The sequence below is a fragment of the Oreochromis niloticus genome, linkage group LG10 (genome assembly GCF_001858045.2).
Source record: "Oreochromis niloticus isolate F11D_XX linkage group LG10, O_niloticus_UMD_NMBU, whole genome shotgun sequence".
Lineage (NCBI taxonomy): Eukaryota > Metazoa > Chordata > Actinopteri > Cichliformes > Cichlidae > Oreochromis > Oreochromis niloticus.
This window is the reverse complement of record NC_031975.2, coordinates 5,425,511-5,440,890: the sequence shown is the minus strand read 5'-3', so window position 1 is coordinate 5,440,890 and position 15,380 is coordinate 5,425,511. Positions and strand designations below refer to the sequence as shown.

At 38.6% G+C, this 15,380-nt stretch overlaps 1 protein-coding gene and 1 long non-coding RNA gene across 4 annotated transcripts in view; one reads left to right on the top strand and one right to left on the bottom strand.

The window, feature by feature from the left end:
- Positions 1–15,380, top strand: part of ntm (neurotrimin) — a 443,520-nt gene that overhangs the window by 246,896 nt on the left and 181,244 nt on the right. The window lies entirely within an intron of this gene.
- LOC102081067 (uncharacterized) lies at positions 10,785–13,608 on the bottom strand. The gene is made up of 2 exons (XR_266500.4): positions 12,859–13,608; positions 10,785–11,423 (listed from the first exon to the last, which is right to left on the bottom strand). It is a non-coding gene; the product is annotated as an uncharacterized LOC102081067 (long non-coding RNA).

The window sequence follows — 15,380 nt, the reverse complement described above, 5'->3', positions numbered from 1 at the left end:
TATAAAATCAACTTGGCAACTTAGCAATTTCCTTTTAGCAGATGTAGCTAGTGTAGCCTCCCAGAGAAACTGTAACATGTACTTGAGGTTATAACGGGAAGACAGAGAGAAAAAAATTGGTGGAAATTGTATGTTTACAGTAGTAGATTACAGTAACTCTATTTTTCTTACATTGCCCAATCTAAGTACAACTTGATGATGATTTAACATAATAGTATGAGAAATATATCTAATGTAAACAAACTTAGGGCAGGAATAGGTACTCTTGTTCACATAAAAAATTTTTATATTTCCAAACTTTATAAGCTCTGTATTAATATTCATTACGGTTTGGGTAAAAGGTTATGTGAAAGAAAAACAAAACCAAGGCTGACTATTTTCTTGTCTACAGTGTGCTGTGATAGGTGAGTGTGTCTGCATGTGTGTGCCCTCCAGCTTGACCATGACTCATCATTGGAGCTTTTAAACTCCGGCTAACCCTCTGGGGTATTACATGTTCTCATCCTTGTCTCTAGACTGCTTGAGTGAAGATGATCCTCATTAAAGTGTCCAGATAGAGGGCATGTGTCTTTGTGGCTTCTCCTGTTCTCACACTAAGAAACCCAATCTGACAAATCCTCTTATAAAAATATCATTCTCTCACCCTCCCATCCCAGACCCCGTTCTCATCAGACATCAGTGCCTCATTTGTCCTTCTTTATTTGCACACAGCATTGATCAGGTGAAAGCAGAACTGAATCTAGTTCAGGCCATGTGGAGGACTTATCTTTCACTGAGTATTTTCACTGGGACATGACGTGAGGTATGTCGATTACGGTTAATATCGTCTCACCAGCATGCAGATGAAGAGTCAGGTTGGCATCTCATCAGCTACAATAATTGAACTCTCATCCAAATTGCCATATTGGTCTCTTCTTGTATTCCCCTTTTTTATACATTTCATGAAATTTTCATCACCTCAGAGGGGGAGTTATTTCCTGTCTTCATTTATTCATCTAACTTAATAATAATAATGGATTGCAATTATATAGCGCTTTTCGGTGTGTCCTGAACACTTGAATGGTGTTCAAGACAGGCTGACAGTGAACATGATCTACAGCTGTGTTATATCAGAAGAAAGCTGCATATTTGTTAAGGAACACTCAAGACACCTGACAACACAATAAAGCCATACTTTCTTCGACTAGCAATTGGTGTATGGCTCAACACGGACCATTCTACCAGCAAAGAAACAAACAAAAAATATTGCTCCCTTCACATGCCCTTCCTTCACAAGTGCAAAAACCTTTCTCATACTCAGAACCAACTGACCTTTTGAACACCATGTTACCCAAACTGATTCAAATCAAACAACTGCTTTGAGCTTTTTGGTAAGTGTGTTTTTGGTTGTTTTTAAAATGACTAATATTGTGGGATTTTTTAATAAAAAACAACAACTTGAAAAAAATAGTCTGAAAGAATATTTCCCTCATACTGACCACTGCAAATTGGAAAAAAGTCAGGTCAAATGTGTGACCAAATACTACAGTGCTCTCTAATGTGGTAGAACAAAGTTGGCAACCAACCTGTATGATAACCAATCCTGGTCTACCCTACTTATTTTTTTTAAAGGTACCATAGAAGACATTCAATCATAACTGTCAAAACAGAGTGTGAGAAAACAAAAATCAAGGTGAAGTTTGAAACATCTTCCCTGACGTTCTATGATGAGAATAAACAAATTCAAATGTGTCAAAGGGAGGCTGTTTGAGTTCTCTTATTCATTCAATTAATGTTTTACTTATTACTCTTTTCTCAGCTTTTCTTGGAGGATGTGTTCATTATCACATTCAGCCACTTGCAAATGAGAGAAATTAGCAATGCTCTAAGAATATTATGTCTGTAGGGTGAGAATAGACCAAACTTAAATGCTAGATGTAAAAAACTTGTGAGCAGTCATTAGAATAGCATAAATGACCAAACATGCAACGCGATATTACAGCGAAGCGGGGTCCACCATGTCCATTTCACGCTTTGCCTCTCCAGAGTGTAAAGTGGACACAGAAGTCTGTTCCAGTAAAATCTTCCAGCACCAAAGCAGAGACGTCGTTAATGGCCCAGGACGGTATGAATTACATTTCAAGACTAACATGTATTTACACCTAAATGTGTTAGTAATGTCTGTTTAAACATTTTCCCATGATGTTTAAATGTAGTGTTGGCTTGACATAAAAACACCCCTCTGCTCTTACTGCAACTTCTGCATATGTGTCCATTTCACACTTTGCCTCTCCAAGCTTTGCCGTGATACTGGGTTGAAACATGTCAATGAGTAGTTTAACAATGAAAAAAGAGAAAAAGGGAAAAGAAAAAAAAGTGTGTGTTATTTTTTGACATCTTCCATCTTTCTGCTTCATTCCATTAATCCTTAGCTCTAAGCCTTAAAATTATATAATGAAATAAACATTAAAATATTAGTAATAACAAAAAAATTCAGGAGGTTAAGCTGCCATCTGCTCAGATTGGTTAATAACACCATCAAGTCTTGATTTTGACTGTAATTTTTTCTGTAGATAGCCCTCATGTAAACTTATTTCCATCACTCTCTCAAACCTTTTTATTTTATTAAATATTATCTTTTGGCTCTTGTCATCTCTTTGGCAACCATTTAAAATATAATGGTGAACAAGCCAAAAACATTGGTCTTATACAATCTGTTCAAACATGAAAAACTTTAAGGAGAGATGTGGGGGTTAAAATATTCATTTTAGAACGTCTGTGAGAATCATGACATTCTCAGGTTTCTTCTTATAATCGCAGTTATTCAGTAGTGCTTGTCCATACATCCACAGGAAAATTTCACAGGGCTATAACACAAACTAACACAGAGCCCTCTGAGAGCACCTGTAACTATGCCTATAGCTGAATTTACAATAGCACAATAACAAACTGTAAGTGTGGCTTAAATACTTTGTGCTTGAATTTCTTGCCACTGGCATCTGTTTTTCCCTCGACCCCCTACAAGTTGGGCCAGATGGCTCTCACTCTCTAAGCCCTGTTCCAGTCTCTTCCTGTAATCAGGTTGTTGTTGTTATCTCTGATATCGTTTTTGACTTTACCATACAATATAAAGGGCCTCAGGATGAAAATAGATTTCAACTGACTGAAAGTAAGTTGATACTAATATGTTGTCCTATTTGGAATTTCTTCTATCTAAAATTTTCTTTTAATATGATACGTTAAAAAGAAGCACTTCCTATGAACCGGAAAAAAGAAGAAAAAAAAAAGCTGCAACTGGAGGCAGAATTTAAATTGCAGGAGCACTAGACACTCTTTGAAAAAACAGGAGGTCACTTCAGGTACCAGTAGGGAAATGATTTATATACTTATGTATATAAATGTACTTAATAGATCCGGCAATAATACCATTACCCCCCCAAAATGAGAAATAAATATCATTTGAATGGGGATCAAGACTGCAAGAAAATCAATTATTGGTACCATTTCAGTAATTGTTAATAAGCAATGATAATAGAAGTGCTGTGTTGTCAATTAAAAAGAGCCAATCATGTTCTTATCTATGTGGTGCTACCTAACTGTCAGCATGCTGCTGCTTGAAGTACAGAAGTTTAGCCTGATTGTAAAGAAATTAGGGTTTACTGTTTAAATAATTACATATTAACTATAATATATAATTTTTTTCTAGACCTATACCATACTCAGTGACAAAATCTGTTAAGTCTAGGGGTTTTTTCAGAAGCCAGTTGATAATTACTTTGCAATTTGTTGATTATTTTGTTAATATTAAAACTTGTTGTAATGGTACCATACAAACTACTTATTACTTAGTACAAATTTGTTCTGTGATACCAAACCATTTAAATTTGCCTGATGTGAGTGCTGATGTGGAGTAGATCAATTGATCCCCTCAGAGGGGAATTTGCATGAAATGTTAGTTTGATTGATACCCACAGGCCCTCATCAAAAAACTTGGCCGAGTCCCAAGGCTGGGCCCACTGAGTCCATGGCATCCTGCTAAACCACCCATGTTACCCAGGCAACAAATCAGGGAGGAAGATGGATGCAAGTGTTTTGGTTTCCTCTGTCATAGACAGCATACTGGTTGACTGAGGAGGATGGTGCAGGGTGCATGCGGAGGAATGGGGGGTCACTCTTGGTTTGGGCTGCCCACAGCTTTTGTATGTCTGTCTCATTTCACAATCTATCAACCGAGCGTGACTGTCAGGCGAGCCTTCAGCTCCAGCAATCCATCAGGGTCTGTCACCCAGCCATCACAACAGAGAGATGAGGCCCCAACATTTGAATTCCATTAGCCCCAGTTATAACGCCAGGCATCCCAGCCAGCCAGCCAGCACCTTGTCTAGGACCCAAAGAGATAATAAAATGACGAATCAAAAACAGACTCCACTGCTGACTTCCCTTGGGATATGCTGCAGTATCAACACTACATTGGTTGATATTACTTTTCATTTTTTGTCTTTTCATGTTTTCTCCAAAAATAGAGTTTTGCTTTTGCTTCTTTCCCTCCTCCGTGCAAAAAGGACTCAAGCTTTAAATTTGAATCGTGGGTTTGACTGGCATATCTGGTTTTAATGGTGAGATATACTTAGAGCTCCAGAAAGTGACAAATATGATTTCTCTAATTATGAACACACATGAGTTTTTTTGAGTCACATTCAAGAAAAGGACAAGTTGATATTATTCTCTATAGGGAGATATGTATGATTCTGTACTAAAGCTACCACAAGCAGATGTTACAGCAGGTGTGTAAATATTAGTTTATTAATAAATAAAATTTGCAAATGGGACAAGTTTCACCTTAATTAAAGACACACACAAAAATATCATAGCTAGGAAAATGTCATGATAGTTTTCACAGCAATCTTATCATAATTAAAAGCATAATGAAATTTAATTTTTAATTATCAGAATCACCATGACAACCCCTAATCACATTAATAAAATAATTTCTTCATCAATATATGCATATTGATATATATATGCTCAACATAGGCAAAATTTCTGTTTCATAAAGCTAATTATAAATGTTTTATTTATTTTCAGAGGTAAACAGGAAGTCAGTCATTTGGGGTTTGCTTAGATAATAGATTCTCTTAAATCGGAGAATTGTTTTTGCCATTACCAAAGACAAAGACAGTAAATAAGATAGTACTGATCTACATAAACGTGTATTTTCTAAAGTGCTGAATGACCTCTGGCTCCATGTAACATGCATTATGAAGATTACACTCTATTCCCTATAGAGACTGCTTATATATGAAAGACAACAAAAAATGTGTAAGTGTCAACCAGCAAGTGCCAAATGAGCAAGGGATAAGATAAAGATTGTAGAGGCGTCCATTCCAGACAGAAGTACAAAGAATTACTATTAGCCAACATTTTATTGGAGACCATTTCATTTAAGACAATTAAATATCAATATTTTTGTGACTCTAGTATGTGACTTTTGACCTACTTCATGCACTGCTCTACTTTCCATTGGAAGTTGTAGGAGATGTCCTCCAATGCTGCCTCCACTTTGTTCAGCTAAGCTCCAGTATTTTCAGAGTACCCTGGGTTTTTAGGTAGGTAGAGAAGATGAGCAATGTTGTCTCATCTTCCTTAATCCTTCAGGCAGTCAATTTGCGGGCAGCGAAGTGTGAAGCCCTATAATGATGGGTTATTGACCCGTTTGCTGTTTGGCAATGAGGAGAGAGACAAAAAGGATAGGTTCTGTTTCCTGTGATATTTAGGTAGCTCTCTGGCACTGAGTGTAATATGACTGAAACTGATATTCCTTTTGTCTAATGGCTATACAAATATTAGCAACTGTTTGAATGCAGTTCAATGTAATCCGTTTCATCTATTTTCATGTGTGTGTGTGTGTGTTGTGGGGGGCTCTTTGTTCACTATTTTTAGATTGCTAAATTTAGCAAAACACACCAGAAGGTATGGATTAAAAACTTATATGTCAATGACACAGAAACATTTATAGTGGTATCACATTTTGGTATTGGACACAAAGAACTGTGTATGTTCAGGCTCTCTCTGCATACCAACCTATAGTATTGGGTTGCATTAAGCAATTAATCACAAACACACAACCTGACATTCCAGGATAATTTTTTTTTAACTTCTACTACTTATTGTAGGGTCTATCACACAATATAAAGCGCCTTGAGGTGACTGTTGTTGTGATTTGGTGCTGTATAAATAAAACTGAACTGAATTAAAATTTAATGTAAAAGTTAAAATGACACTTTTGACAAAATAAAACAAGTAAATCTGACAAGTATGAAAAATTATTAATGTATTCCAGTGCCATGAAAAATACTTACTTTTACTTACTTTACTTTACTTACCATTATTCGAGAGTTTTTCAGTCAAATCAAATGTAAAAGCTGTCTGTGGCAGAACATGCAAATTAAGCAAACTGAAAATTAGGAAAAGCAAAAAAACCCCCAACCAAACAAACAAACAAAAAAACATTCTTTAAGTATCAGGTTATGCAAATATAACATTCATATCACTATAAGTCAGTTTTTAATTTTCTCATTTTATCCTTTTTTTATTTTTATTTTTTCCTATTTTGCTGAGAAAAACTGACACTTGCTATCTCATCCAGAAAAAAATAACCTGAGCTTCTTAGAAACACAGTTGTGCGCCCTTTTTGTCCAGGTCTGTTCTCTCTCTCTCTCTCTCTCTCTTCCTGTCTCTGTCTTCCTTTCTCTCTCTGCTCTCCATGAGGTTCTAGTGGTTATCTATTTTGACATGAAGGAGGGAAAGCCTCAGGGTAACACTTGACAGGGATTCCTTTCCATGATTCTTGGCAGCTCTCTCCATTCCCTTGCTGTCACTGTAGGGGAATATAAGGGAGTCATAAAAGACTGCTGTCATGTCACTGTCACAAACACTGTATGGAACCAAGACGTCCCACACCAATGCAGACTGTGAGCTACAAAAATGTGTTTGTGTGTTCTGACTAGGGTAAAGAAAAGATGTACTTCTGTCTTTGCCTGCCAGTATATGTTTTCATATAACGTCACTTTTTGGTCAAAAATTTCCTACATAATAAATACCAACACTGGTGTCTCCCAGTATATATCTGGCATATATCTTCACCAAGCATATCTTTTTAAGGAAACTTATTAATTTTAAATGTGATACAATGGGTTTGCATATAATTAGAACAGTACTTTAGGCAAATCCGGTATGTATTTTTCATGCAAAGATTAGGGTTAAGGCTAGGGCACCGTTAAAAACGGACATTTATCAACAACATCAAAATGATTAGGTTCTTTATTGATATGTAATTTATGATACCAGGCTGTCATATTTAAAACAACTTCAAAAACAATCTGTCATGTTTCGGCTGTGTGGCAGGCAGGAATGGACCCAAACGCAAACTCACGGGAACGGAACTTAAACTCAAAAGCACAGCTTTATTGCTGGGAAACAGATCATACAAACAATACAAAACTAAACTGGGAAAAACTAATTATAATGTGCACAAGGAGACACAGGGAGAATCACACACAGCTATGAGGGACGACGCGACACGGAACAGAGGGAGACTCTGACATAAATACACAGAAGTTAACGAGGAAAGTGGAAGCACACGGGGAACACAGCTGAGGATAATTACACGTGACAGGACAGGAAAGACACGGAAACTGAAAATGCTGACACCAGACACGAACCTTCAATGCAACACAGGATGTACACAGAGGCAACCTGGAGGGAGAGAGAGAACAAGGAACAGCACATGACGGGGTGAGGAAAACACGGAGCACAAGGAACCAGAACTAACATCACAATATAAACACAATTACACAAAGGGAGACACAGGGGGCAACTACATGAGGGAACCCTATTGAATACACAAGAAACTCAAACTAGGACACTAGGCTCTGAATAAACTAGGGCAACAAAGAAAACTTAGAACATAAATTTATAATACAAAAACAATGAGGCACAAGAAACTCAAAACACTGGGTCTAGAAACCCAGGACCCTGACATAATCAGTTTTTTTGGAACACAGCTGCACAATTGCACTATTACTGGATAATTATTCAAAACCCTGCATTATACACAGTGGCACAACTCTTTTCATTGACTGGTTATTCGAAATAGCACCAGGGTGTCAGGGGTCGTGTGCGGAGGCGAGGGAGAGATGACCCACACGCAGGACTCTTGGTGCAGAATGAGGAGGTTTATTGGAAACGGAGACCAAAGATGACAGGATGGCTGGCTGAACTTAATGGACTGGTAGACTAGCTGGCTTACTGAACTGAACACGCGACAGGAACAACATCACAGGAACATCAATGACACGACAAGGAACGAGTAGAAACAGAGGACTTAAATACACAGACTGATGAGGATGATAATGAGAGACCGGTGAGTACACAGCTGAACACAATCTGGCTAATGACACGAGACGAGCTGACACAGGGAAAGCAGGAAGAGGGAACATTAGTGTGGCAAACTAAACTGAACATGAACAGAACTGAAAACACTGGGTCACCGACCCAGGAACCCTGACACAGGGACAACTGATCCCATTTTCAATAATAGGATGCTGGTTCCTGTCTCCGAATACAATCCTGTAAGCCTGTCTGTAACACCACCACCAGTGTTATCTCACACCTTGTTACTAAGAGTCCAGTGAACAGGGAATATAAACAGAAAAAAAAAGAAAAAACACTTCCTATTTAGGCAACAAAATTACAAAACGAACAATTTTGTACTCTAGATGAGCGACACAATAAAAAATATAGGTGTATTTTGTCTTATCATCAGTCTTTCGTAACAAACAACTATACTGGAAAACTTGTTCTTGGACTTGTTCTTGGACACAAGGAAAGAACTGTTAATCTGAAGCGGACAGTAACAGGACTGATGATGGACAGGATCTCAAAATACCAATGAAACAGAGAGACAGCTTTTTGGATTCGGTGTGAAGTTGATAGAGCCAGGCGCATATGTGTCACAAGTTAATCAGGTTATATCCTAATGCCCTTGGCCACAGAGAACAGCTGAATGGACTCCATTTGAGTTCAAACATAGTAAACTGCACACTTTAGTTCTGAAGCGACAACGATGACATCACATCGGAGTAATAAGTGCAGGGTGAATGATAATGAAGGCAGTCTTGTGAACACCATCAGTGTGGTGACCTATACAGTGGCTTGCAAAAGTATTCGGCCCCCTTGAACTTTTCCACATTTCGTCACATTACAGCCACAAACATGAATCAATTTTATTGGAATTCCACGTGAAAGACCAATACAAAGTGGTGTACACGTGAGAAGTGGAACGAAAATCATACATGATTCCAAACATTTTTTACAAATAAATAACTGAAAAGTGGGGTGTGTGTAATTATTCAGCCCCCTGAGTCAATACTTTGTAGAACCACCTTTTGCTGCAATTACAGCTTCCAGTCTTTTAGGGTATGTCTCTACCAGCTTTGCACATCGAGAGATTGAAATCCTTGCCCATTCTTCTTTGCAAAACAGCTCCAGCTCAGTCAGATTAGATGGACAGCGTTTGTGAACAGCAGTTTTCAGATCTTGCAAAGAAGAATGGGAAAGGATTTTAATCTCTCGATGTGCAAAGCTCCTAGAGTTTATACAGTGCTTTACAGAGGTGGGTCGAGTATCCAAAAAATGTACTCAAGTAAGAGTATCATTACTTTAAAATATTATTACTCAAGTAAAAGTAAAAAGTAGTCGTCAAAGAAGTTACTCGAGTAAGAGTAAAAAAAGTACTTGGTGAAAAGGCTACTCAAGTATTGAGTAAATAGCGAGTAACTGTTTGAAATGTCCGATTTATTTTATAAATAAATGCTATCAGACAATCAAAAATAAATAAATATATAAATTTTAGTATTTTCAAAAGTGTTACGACCCGGCTCATAGCCGCAACATAAAAGACGATGAATACCAGATTGTGGGATGAGAAGAGGCTTTATCTTAAAAATGGACAACCAGGTTGGCTAAAAATGGCTGGTGCCGCTAAGGCAAACACAACAAAAGAGATGGACAAAATGGTAAACGGAGAACTAAACTATACTGGGAAAACTAAACTACTGACCCTGAACAGAAACACAAACCTGAACACGAATAACAGCGAGCAGAAAACAGATGACGGTTGTGCAGCAGGGAAACACACGGATGAGACACGGTGGATACACAGACGGACCAGCCAAACTACAAAGACAGAGGACGCGACTTAAATACACACAGGGAAACACAGGGAGATTACACACAGGTGGGGAACACAGCTGGGAATAATCAACAAGACGAGACAGAGGTAAAACGGAACACACTCACATGAGACGCAGACCTTCACAATAAAACAGGAAACGAGAACACTACACCAAGACGCAGACCTGACACTGAGAGACAGAATGACACATGGACCCTGAACTAAACTAAACGTGAGATACAACCGAGAACAAATCCTTAAACATGACATAAAACAAAACACTGACAACATTAAATCATAACAAAAGGAATATATGTAAAAAGATCCACAAAATAAGGCACAACAATTCTAATTTCAAGATTTCAGTTTTTCACAACGTAAAGCTTTTTCAAGCAAAACCCACAGAAAATATATTCGCATTTACAGCAGCCTCAGAGAAAACATTAGAACGAGGCAACTTCAACATAACAGACTACAGCTGATGCGCCAGAATGTCATACTAGGGGTGGTTCTTTTAAATACAAGGAGGGATTAAGTAAATCAGAAACAAATGACACAGAGATGCAACAGGTATAATCAGGAAAAGTTTATTCCCAAGGCGGACAGCAGGAATAAAAAAAAGAAAACAACACATCTGTGCTAAAATTCCACAGGAATAGGCATTCTAACAAAACTTATTTTGTATACTAAAATACCCTGAAGTATAGACAGTGGATTAACACAATGTAATATGTAAAAACTACACTCACAAATAAACACTGAAATCAGAGTAAAACTAATTATAAAAGACAAATACAAATTTCCACTATGTGGATGTACATATGTGTATGGCTCACTTTACCATAAATTGTTTCTTCAGTCAGTGAAATGGTGGTTCAGCTTCAGCAGCAGTTGGCTCTCAAGGTTCTTGCTGTGAAGCTGTGACCGTTTGGCAGTGAACAGGAGTCCTGCATGACTAAAAAGTCTCTCACAGGCTGCAGATGCAGGAAGAGCTGTATTGACTTTGATCGACAGCTTCTTGATCTGAGGAAAGCCATGCAATACATCCACACCTCCAGTGAATGGACATTGGACAGTGAAAGGTACCTCTCCAGTTCCTCTGCTTCTGGCTTTCCTGACCCCATGGATCCATCATCTTCGTGGGTTAGGCTGCTGTTTGTGCTGGCCTCATCCAGCTCTGTGTCTACGTGATGTCTAATGAAGTGGAGACCTGTGGAAAGATGTAAGGTTTTCAAAAGAATTAGGTCTGGTCATTATAGTGCTGTATACACTGCCAAGCTGCAGATGTTTGTTTGGAGCTAGCCTCCAAAAGCTGCCCATACACGGTGCGATTTGGCCCATTTTGAGCGGATTTTTCAGTCGCGCAACCGTTTTGGGGATCGGCCGTGTTTTGCCTTAATCGTGTGTGCATCGTGTAGTATACATGGGGTAACGATAAGCAGTTAACACCTCACAACCAGCTCCCAATCATCAATCGTATGGTCGCATGATAATCCAACCAGTTTGAAATCTTGTCGCCTCTCACACTGCGCAGCACAAACACAGAAATGAAAGAAAAGGTGGAGCGGCACGGCAGCGCAGCGTGTGATCTGGACAAAAGAGATGGAGGCACAACTTGGTGGATGAAGCAAGCTCATCCGAGTACGCAAGCGTAGAGCTGCCACCGGGGCAAAAGAAAAATAGAGCTATATCACGTTATAACGTAAACAGTTTATTGTTCTAACAATATACCTTTCACGTTTGAACAATATAATATTTATATTGTACGAACGTGATAATTATGTATATTGCAATAACGTGATATTATATTGTTCAAACATGAAAGGTATATTGTACAAACATTAAAAGTATATTGTTAGAACAATAAACCTTTCATGTTATAACGTGACATAGCCCTATTTTTCTTTTGCCTGGGTGGCAGCTCTACGCTTCGGTATCCGAGGCTTTTCAATGTGGCCTCACAAAATTATCACGACTACAACAACCATGAAGAGTTGGATGGACATTGCTGCTCAATCACAGCTGCCTGGTCAATGTTTTTCATTAGTAATTTAGCAGAGTTGATGGTGTGTGTCTGTGTGAGTGAAAGACAGAGAGGTAGAGCGAGGGACAGATTTTGTATGATAAGCTTCATGTTATGGACGCACAGTTTGAGCACTCAGGTCGCATCAGAGCATCAGGCCGTATAGTGAGAGACCCTGCATCGTGACCTATGAACTTCTAACCTCTGCGATTTAATTGTACAGTTTGAGCAGGAGCGGAATAACGTGACTGAAAAAAAATCGCAGTGTTTGCCCAGCTTAATGCAGACTGTTTAAACTAAACAAGCTGCTGTTTCACATAATAAACCCTGTCAGCCGCAGTATTGCCTTCTGTTTTAACAGTTAAAGCAGTAAAGACGAGCTGTTTGCATGTTTGTGGAACTCTAGCGTCATTAACCAGGCTAGCTGTTAGCTTATAGCTCACGCTAGCTAACCAGCGAGCAGTTAAAAAGACAGCTGAAGCTGCACAAAACACCCACAAAGATATCTCATTACAACGTAGCGCCGGAAATATGACTCGCAGCTCGAGCTCGACACAGCTGCTGTAACATAAGACTGACATCCAGCTAACCACAGCTAAAAAGATATTTAGAGAAAACTTACCGTTTCCTCAGTTGTTTCACGCTGAAAAGTTGGTTTGTTTTGGCTCTCCCTGTAGACACCGACACTGCAGACATAGCTGTTCTTTTGTGCTGCTTTTAAGCGAAACATTCTTTGTATGTGAGGCCAAAGGTGTTCATCCTCTTCGGCTCTAGCATAGACTCTACAATCATATTTCTTCTTTCCGTGTGTCCGCTACTTTGAAACGCTTGGGCCGCTCCGCCCGCCACGGTTTCAAACTGGTCATGTGACTGTATGGCCACGTCTCATTGGTAAAAAAGTTACCGGAAACTCCACTGACGGCATGTGTTAATGTGTTAAACTAATTTTTTTTTTTAAAGTAACGAGTCGAATTTTGCAAATGTAGCGGAGTAAAAGTACCGTTTCTTCTTCATAAATGTACTCAAGTAAAAGTAAAAAGTATCGTGCAAAAAAGGTACTTAAAAGTACATTTTTTTCAAAAACTTACTCAAGTAAATGTAACGGAGTAAATGTAGCTCGTTACTACCCACCTCTGGTGCTTTACAAGCCAGAACATTCTGGCTAACAGTGTCAGTGTAGCTAGCCAAACAACAAAGAACCACTGACAGCTTAAGCAATAGAGAGTGAAAGTAGACAGTATATCCTCGGTTTTCACATAAAACTCATTGTTGCAGCCCGGGGCAGTACAAAAGTGACCCCCATTAAAGTGATTATTAGTTTTAGTGTCTCCCTATGTTATGTCAGTTTTTTAAAAACAGGGCTGAATGGCGTAAATTAGCTTTTATGCATTTAGTGTTTCATTTCCAGTTTAAAGCACAACTTACAGTCATTGCTCGCCTCGATCCAAATGATATGGTTGGTGTTCCTGAGGTCAAGCTTGGAAAAGATGGAGGCTTCCTGCAATAGCTTGACATGAAGGACAACAAAGATAATGTGTATTCGTTCTAGACAATTATTTGGTTTAGCCCTCTGCATTCCATCCATGGTCAAAGAGCTTTATCTTTTCAAACAAAAAAACATCCAGTTGCTAAAGGTGAGGAAGAAAGATGGAGACAAAATCATGAATTGACCTAATAACTATGTGTTTGGAGAGTGAAAGATCACACACAGAACATGCAAACGCCACACAGAAAAGTCACAACTGGTCTGACACAGTCACATAGCTAGAGATATGTCTGCCAAATTGGACGTTAGATGTTCACAACCTAAAGCCATCAAATAGAAAAAAAGTTTGTAGGTTAAAAATTTTGATGAATCTCAAACTTGAGTGTTTATTAGTAAATCCAATTATCACTTCTAAGCCGCATTTGCTTGTCAAGAACCACTTGAAAGCAAAGCAGTTAAGCCATCAGTCACTGTTTTATTAAGTAAGGCTGAACCTGAATTAAACAGCAAATCTCCATTGTTTTAAAGCAGTAGTAACACAGGGAAGATACTTCACTATGACATATGGTGTGTCTCAGATCATAGCTGAATATTTCTTTAAAATCAAACAAATAAATTACTGTGTCACAACAGTCAGGTTACTGAATGGCTCTGCAATGGCTATAGTCTGTGTAGACGCGAGGAATTGCTGATATACAGGTGAAACTCGTGCAATATAATATCGTGCAAAAGTTCATTTATTTCAGTAATTCAACTTAAAAGGTGAAACAAATATATCATATGACTCTTTACATGCAAAGCAAGATATGTCAAGTCTTTATTTATTATAATTTTGTTGATCATGGCTTACAACTCATGAAAACCCCAAATTCAAAAGCTCAGAAAATTAGAATATTGTAAATTGTAGGCTCAATGTATCACACTATAATCAGCTAATTAATCCAAAACACCTCTACAAAGGGTTCCTGAGCCTTTAAATGATCTCTCAGTCTGGTTCAGTAGGAATCACAATCATGGGGAAGACTGCTGACCTGACAGTTCTGCAGAAAACCATCATTGACACCCTCAATAAAGAGGAAACGCCTTAAAAGCTAATTGCAAAAGAAGTTGGATGTTCCCAAAGTGCTGTATCAAAGCACATTGATAGTTACGAGGGAAAAGCTTGGAAGAAAAAGGTGCAAAAGCAGCAGGGATGACCCCATCCTGGAAAGGATTGTCAGGAAAAGGCCATTCAAAAGTATGGGGGACCTTCACAAGGAGTGGACTCAGGCTGGAGTTGGTGCATCAAGAGTCACCACACACAGACAGATCCTGGACATGGGCTTCAAATGTCATATTCCTCAAGCCGCTCCTGAACAACAAACAACGTCAGAAGTGTCTTACCTGGGCTAAAGAAAAAAAGAACTAGTTTGTTGCTGGTCCAAAGTACTCTTTTCTGATGATAGCAAATTTTGCATCTCATTTGGAAACCAAGGTCCCAGAGTCTAGAGGAAGAAGACACACAATCCAAGGTGCTTGAAGTCCAGTGTGAAGTTTCCACAGTCTGTGTTGCTTTGTCATCTGCAGGTGTTGGTCCACTGTGCTTTATTAAGTCCAGAGTGAACACAGCCTTCTACCAGGACATTTTGGAACACAGACGAGCTTTATGGAGATGCTGA